At 35.8% G+C, this 7375-nt stretch overlaps 1 non-coding gene across 1 annotated transcript; it reads right to left on the bottom strand.

Moving 5' to 3' along the window:
• Window positions 1–752: 752 nt before the first annotated feature.
• Window positions 753–871, bottom strand: LOC112474907. The gene has a single exon (XR_003044552.1). It is a non-coding gene; the product is annotated as a 5S ribosomal RNA (ribosomal RNA).
• Between the last annotated feature and the right edge of the window lie 6504 nt (window positions 872–7375).

Below are 7375 nucleotides of genomic sequence, written 5' to 3' on the forward strand. Positions count from 1 at the left end.
AATAAAGAAAATAAAGGCATTAGAGAGTGCTCCAAAATTTACTGGGAGGGAAACTTTGGATGAAATGCTGGTTTCTCAAGATGCTGCAGTTTGGGGACTATGGAAAATGTGACCGATTTGGTTTAATGAGCTTCAGAGGCAGTACTTTAGAGATTCTTTAGCAATGTCTCTGGCCCCACCCCTACTGTGAAAATGACAGGACAATATGGGAACTGGAAAGTCCAAGTAATCATTACTAAAAAGAACAAAACCCAAAAGCTTGTAAAGGCTATTAGATATTAGAGCAGCACGTTCATTTGGCAATATAAGCAGACTGGAAAACAAGAGCTCTTTATTTGCTGGTGGTCACCAAGTAACAAGTTGTACATTTCCAGTCACTCTGTGAGGGATGAGACTTGCCAACACCATTGGGAAGGCCCACCAGATGTTAAGTAACCAGCAGAAAAGAGTGAAATATAACTGAACAACCAACACCTCATATGTTGAAAGACACCTTGAGGTATTCAACCCCAATTGACCATGCAAAGAGTTAAGGAAATGTCAGAAACCACTGCTAATGCTGATCTACGCAGCACTAATCTTTACTCCTGGCATATAGTAGAAAACAAAATAAGTTCCCAGAATTTTTTCAAACACGATTTTCATGAACATACATTTGTCATCATTATTTTGTAACTAAAAAGAAGAAAAGAAAAAAAAAGATAATTCAGCTTACAATCTTTCATTTTTTAATTATTTTATTTTATTTTTTACGCCTACAGCACCTGGTTTTCCTAGGTGGTCTCCCATCCAAATACTAACCAGGCCCGACCCTGCTTAGCTTTCGAGATCAGACGAGATCGGGCTTGTTCAGGGTGGCATGGCCGTAGACTAATGACCTATCCTTTAAATTTGGATTTTTATGATTAAAAGAGCAGCCATGAAAACTCATTCAATCACAAGGGAGTTTTATTCTTGGCTCGTGTCTAGAGGAGAATCTAGGCTGAGAGATGTTAATTGCAAGAGAGGGGATGACTGCAGGTGAAAAATAGGTTCAATTATGTTCACAATTAGTATTAAAACCCAAGACTTTTTTTTGACTTATCATAATATAAAGAGCCTCAAGAAACACACTGCATGTGAATATTTACATAGAAGAATGTTTGATTAAGAAAAGTGATTGACCATAACATAATGATTATAAGAAAGTAAAGGTTAGGCAAATATCTTAGTAACAAAAAAGATACAGAATGAGAAACTGCATTTTACCTTTCATCAAAGAAAAATTATTTTCTTAATAAGGTCATTTTTTTTCTTTTAAATTATTTAGAGCTCAGAAGATGCTCCTTCATTCTGTTCTCCCAATGAACCAAGGGTTACATTCCTCTTTTTCCTCCTATAAGTCCTTTTTCTTTTTGAAGTGGCTTTATAGGCTTGTCTTATCTTCCTATGATATAAGATATATTTTTTGCCCAGCCTGAGTCAAACTCTCCAGTTTCTGATCCTTTTTCTCCTTGGGGAATTTGTGCCAGAATCTGCTGGACTTTCTCACATCCCTTGTTGTTTTCAAAGTTTTTTTTTTTTATCCAGGAACCTGGCAGAGGACACCACTATTCATGCCTTCAAAGCCAGGTCTACAGACATCAATCTTGGCTGTGAAATCTGAAACAGCTCTGGGGCTCAGTTCCAGCTGGGCTCAGCTACCATCTAAGGCCAGTCCTGCCAACCCCGACTGTTGAGACAATGGAGATAATTCTCAATCTTAGAGAAAAAATATTCACCATAAAAAACTTAAAAGGCACTGGTTACCACTTTTACACCATTATAGCGACTTTGATTTTCAAATGAATGGACAATGTACAGTAGCTTTCACAATGTGGCCACTGGTTTAAAAAATGCCGACCTTGTTTTTCATTCAATTTGGTGAGAAAAGGGGGCTTATATGTCAGTTCCTGCCCGCCCCCCTCCCAGAGTCAAGTTAAACGTGGCTAGCAGTGTAGGTACACAACTGTAGTTATGCATGCTTTTGTGATTTTATCACTCTCATTTTCTTGTTAACAAAGGGCCCATCCAGTGATCAGATAGGATCCCTTCCACAGAACTGGCAGGAGTCACACTCATTCTACATTAATGCAAAACATTTATCTTTTTGAAGTAAATATATATGCACCCAACATAGAAACTACTAAATATTTAAAGCAATATTAACAGAATCGAAGAGAGAAATAGACTGACATACAATAATAGTAGAGCACATAAATACCCCACTCTCAACATTGGATAGATTTTCCAGAGAGAAAATTAAATTTAAAAGAAAACAATAGATCTGAATAACACTATAAACCAAACATAATTAAGAGGCATAAACAAAACAGTCCATCCAAAAGCACCAGAATATATATTTTTCCCAAGCATACATGTAATATTCTTCAGAATAGATCATATGTAGAGCCATACAGCAAGCCTTAGCAAATTTAAAAAGACTGAAATCATATCAAGTATCTTTTCCAACCACAATGGTATGAAAGTAGATATCAATAAGAGCAGGAAAACTGGAATATTCATGAATATGTAAAAATTAAACAACACACTTTTGAATAAACAATGGACCAAGGAAGAAATCAAAAGGGAAATCAGAAAGCATCTTAAGACAAACAAAAATGAAAACACATACCAAAACTTATGAGGTGCAACAAAACAGTTCTAAGAGGGATAGTTATAGCAATAATGTCTACATTAAGAAAAAAGAAAGCTATCAAATAAACAACCTAACTTTATATCCCAAGTTATTAGAAAAAAAGAAAAAAGAAACTAAGCCCAAATTTACAAGAAGGAAAAAAATAACAAAGATCAGGGCAGAAATAAATGAAATAGAGACTAGAAAAACAGTTGAAAAAAATTAATGAAAATAAGAGTTGTTTTTTTTTTAAAGATAAACAAAAGTAATAAAACTTTAGGTAAGGTAATTGTAAAATAAAGAAAGAGAACTAGCTAAATAAAATTATAAATGAAAGAGAAGACATTACAATGATACCACAGAACTACAAAGAATCATAAGAGGCTACTATGAAAAAATTATACACCAACAAACTGAATAACCTAGAAGAAATAAAAAATTTCTGGAAACATACAACCTACCAACTGAATTATGAAGAAATAGAAAATCTGAACAGAACAGTAAAGACTAAGGAGATTGAAGCAGTAATAAAAAAACCTCCCGTCAAAGAAAAGTACAAGACCAGATGTCTTCACTGGTGAATTCTGCTAAACATTTAAAGAAGAATTAATGCCAATTCTCTCACTCTTTTAAAAACATTGAAGAGGGAACACTTCTATTACACTGACACCAAAAGCATTCATTACACTGACACCAAAGCTAGGTACAGACACTACGAGAAAACTATAGGGTACTATCCTTGAAGACTATAAATGCAAAATTTCTCAACAAAATACTAGCAAATCAAATTCAAAAGTACATTAAAAAGATCATACACTATGAGCAAGTGAAATTTATCCCTGGGATGCAAAGACGGTTCAACATATGGAAATTAATAAATGTGATAAACCACATTAATAGAGTGAAGGATGAAAATTATATGACGTTCTCAGATGCATAAATAGCATTTGACAAAATTCAAATCTTTTTCATGATAAAAGATCTCAACAATTTGGTTATAAAAGGAATATACCTCTACATGATAAAGGCCATATATCATTAGCCCACAGCTAACATTATAGTCAATACTGCAAAGCTAAAATCTTATCTTCTAAAATAAGGAATAAGACATGGATCTTCACTCTCACCATTCCTATTCAACATAGTACTGGAAGTCCTAGACAGAGAAATTTATTACGAAAAAAAATAAAAGGCATCCAAGTTGGAAAGGAAGAAGTAAAATTATCTCTGTTCAGGCAGCATCATCTTACATGTAGAAAACCCTAGGGACTCCACCAAAAAAGAGTTAGAACTAATAAATGAATTCAGTTAAGTTGAAGGATAAAAAATCAGTTGTGTTTTTATATACTAACAATAAAATATCTGACAGAGAAGAGCAATCTCATTTTCACGAGAAATGTTGATCTTAGCATGCCATCACTATATTGATTGTCAGAAAAAAAAAAAAGACGTCATTTGGAATGGTCTATAGGCTTTGCAGAGCAATGGTTTTGAAAACCTTTAAAGGAGATAGGAGCTATCGCCCCCAAGGATTGACTGATCCATGGCTTAGAGCTTGTGGAGAGGATAGAGTGACCACCTTGGGTGCCAGTGGTAGAAGGTACACAGTGTAAAGAAAGTCTTCTGCTACCACTTCCACCTTCAGGTACTACAGACAGGAGGTAGCACTGTGGTTGGATATGAACAAACAATAGCCAAAACATGAGTCCACACACATGGCTCAACAAAGGGTTAGTAGTGAAGTATTTATGGACTAGACCTCTGAACTCATCCTGTATCTACTGTAAGTGAGAGTTAGTTAAATCATCATGCCAGGACCATTCTAATGCCTATTCTTGCCTAATTCTGCAAAAAAGGAACCATGCTGGACAATAAAAAAGATCTACTTATAAGACTTCTTCCTAGAACTGGAATCTAGCTATGTGAGCCCAGGACAACCCCACAAGCTCAAGTCCCAGAGGTCTGGAGGACATCTGCTTGACCCTCTGGGTAGGATAGAGGGGCTGAGAGAGCCTCAGAGATGAGACAGAGTGATCGAACCCATGAGGTTCTCAGTTGAGAATCAGGTCACTCTTGCCAGGCAACATTGTTGGTCAGTTTCAGACACTACAGGCGACTTAGAACATTTTGAAGAAGGCATTCTAAAGAGTGAGGATATCCTGAGGTCATTTCCTGCATCTAAGGACAGAACTAATCCCTGGTTTCAGTACTCCTTCACTCCTAACTGCTGTGTGTCTTTGGAGAAGTCACTGGATATTAGATCTCTGTATCATCATGTGCAAGGTGAAGTGATTGATTCAACAATCATTCATGTAGCCCAAAGTCTTTAAAATCCTCTAAGTTTGCAGTGAAGTAGACATAATAAAGTCTAGGTAAAAGTCTAGGCGTAAAGACATTTTAAGAAAGAAAAATTATACATTAATTTAAAAAGCTCCAATTTTCTTGGCACTTAGTAATCAAATTAAGTCTCACTTCCAATTAATCATTTCTGGTCTTTTACTCCTCAACCCTGGGCTTAGTGAGAGTGAGGACAGGCTGTCATGAACCTGTGCAAAGAACACTCCAGAAGCTAGGTTCAGGAGATTCCTTCTCTCCATTAAGGAGGTTGTACACAGATTGATTATACATCTACCTTTGTGCTGAATTTTAAGCACAGAGTCAAAGAGAAGAATCTCAACTTACTTGGAATTTGTCTAAAGTAGAGAATAAATCCCTAAGACCCTTTGAGAGAGAATTCAATTTAAGTATTCTGGTTTCCATACGCAATACCATCCCTACTGTGAGATGGATCATTTGAACCACTTTAGTTTACTGCTTTGTGTTCATCTAACTCCCCTTATTTGGACTCAAAGTTCAGAAACAACTTTCTGATTAGGATTTGGCTTCTTTTGTAGATCTGTCCTTAGAGGCAGATCCTGTCACAGTGTATTTCTCATTGTAATTTAATAAATTGGCTTTCTGGTTCTATGTTTCAGTCTTGGAGACCTTGGTTCAGTGTGACAGCCCCTGAGAGACAGCATTACACTAGGAATGTTGACAGATTCAGCTTGCAAGCCTATAAGTCTGAAGCTCCAGGCTTGAATCATAGTAAATTCATCATGTCATAAATGCCAACCAGCGCAGCCTTTCAGAACCAGCATGCTAGATTCACCCAGCAAGCAGACAACCTCTCTGCATTGTCAGAGGGTCCAGTTATTTCATGCAGGTCCTAATTTCTACACTGGCCAGCTAAATTTTCATGCTACTAACCTTAGCCTCAAAATATGCAACCCTCCAATAGGACAATTCCAAGAAATATATGAAATAGTAAATATATACCTCAAATGTTTCTCACTCTTACAACTTTATGATTCCAGACACATGAGCACTAACACTGGAGAAGAGATATCACAGCATTCAGGATGCTGAGAATTTGGTCTTTTTTTCCTGGGGAGAAAGCATGACCAACGAACTTTGGCCTGTAAATCTTGAGATCTGGCTCTGCCATTAACTAATAGTACCATCTTGGGGAAATTACTTACCCCATAGGTCTCATTTTCCTCACTTATAAAATAAAGAGGTGGGAGTAGATGGTCTTATAAGGTCTTTATATCTGTTAGTTTCTATTAATCTCCATTATTCCCATAAACAGGAAGAAGAAAAAAGGGAATGTATGTGTTTATGTTCCTAGGGGATTATTACTGGTATTGGAACAGTTCTGGGTATAAAGAACTGTTTATCAGGGTATTTTATCTTTAAAATGTGTATTTCTATATTCCTCTGCCCTATGGATTTTTGCCTTCAGTTAAATAGATGAGTTTCAGATGGTCTGTGAGTCCCTTGGTTTTGGATGAAAAGTTTTGAGTGTATGTGTATATGTTTTCCCTGGAGAGTGCCAGCAGTTTTTATCAGGCCTCTAAAGGTTTATAATGCTTATAAATACAAAGCCTATTAAAGGTGGGATAGGAGCTAGTTCTCTGGATTGAATTCCATCAATTTGGCATTTCCATTCATTTCTAAATCTTTATACACAAATGATTCCAATTAGGAAGGAGCAATTATATCCTAAGTGAATCATCTTCCCATCTAGGCATGGAAGAAAACAATTGTTCTGATAAGTTTGTTATAATTATATTATCATTAATAACTATTAAGCTATCTAGCTAATTTTTCATTTCATAAAAGTCTATGTAAAGAAAGCAGTCAGGTAGAAACAGTCATTTCTTGTAAGTTTATATTACATTTGTTTTGAATAGTGAGAAATGAAAAGAACTTAATGAAAGAGCTTTCTTTGGGAAAAAAATATTACATTTCACAAAATGATTCCTAAGCACATGAATCCAAATCAGCTGGGATTTAAAGAACAAAGGAATATAAATCTAAAGAGGTGATTACAAAATAACTAACGAACCACCCTGCTATTTACTTCCTATACAATATTATGCCTCATATGATGAAAATCTCTATTGTTTGAAACAAACTTTAGTATAAAATTTGGACAGATTTTTAAAAATAAATTTATTTATTTAAATTAGTATCAAGTATACGGTACGTTAGTTAGACATCTATAATGTTCATAAAATGATCCCCCAAATTGTTTCCTCTTTCCCCTGGCCCTCCACTTAGCCGTCATATTAATGCTAACTACATTCCCTCTTCCATGCTCCCCGTGCCCAACTATCAACTACTAATTTGTACTTCACCCCAATCTCCCGGCCTCCCAACCCCCCTCCTCTCTGT

Source organism: Pteropus alecto, unplaced genomic scaffold, assembly GCF_000325575.1.
Source record: "Pteropus alecto unplaced genomic scaffold, ASM32557v1 scaffold7, whole genome shotgun sequence".
NCBI lineage: Eukaryota > Metazoa > Chordata > Mammalia > Chiroptera > Pteropodidae > Pteropus > Pteropus alecto.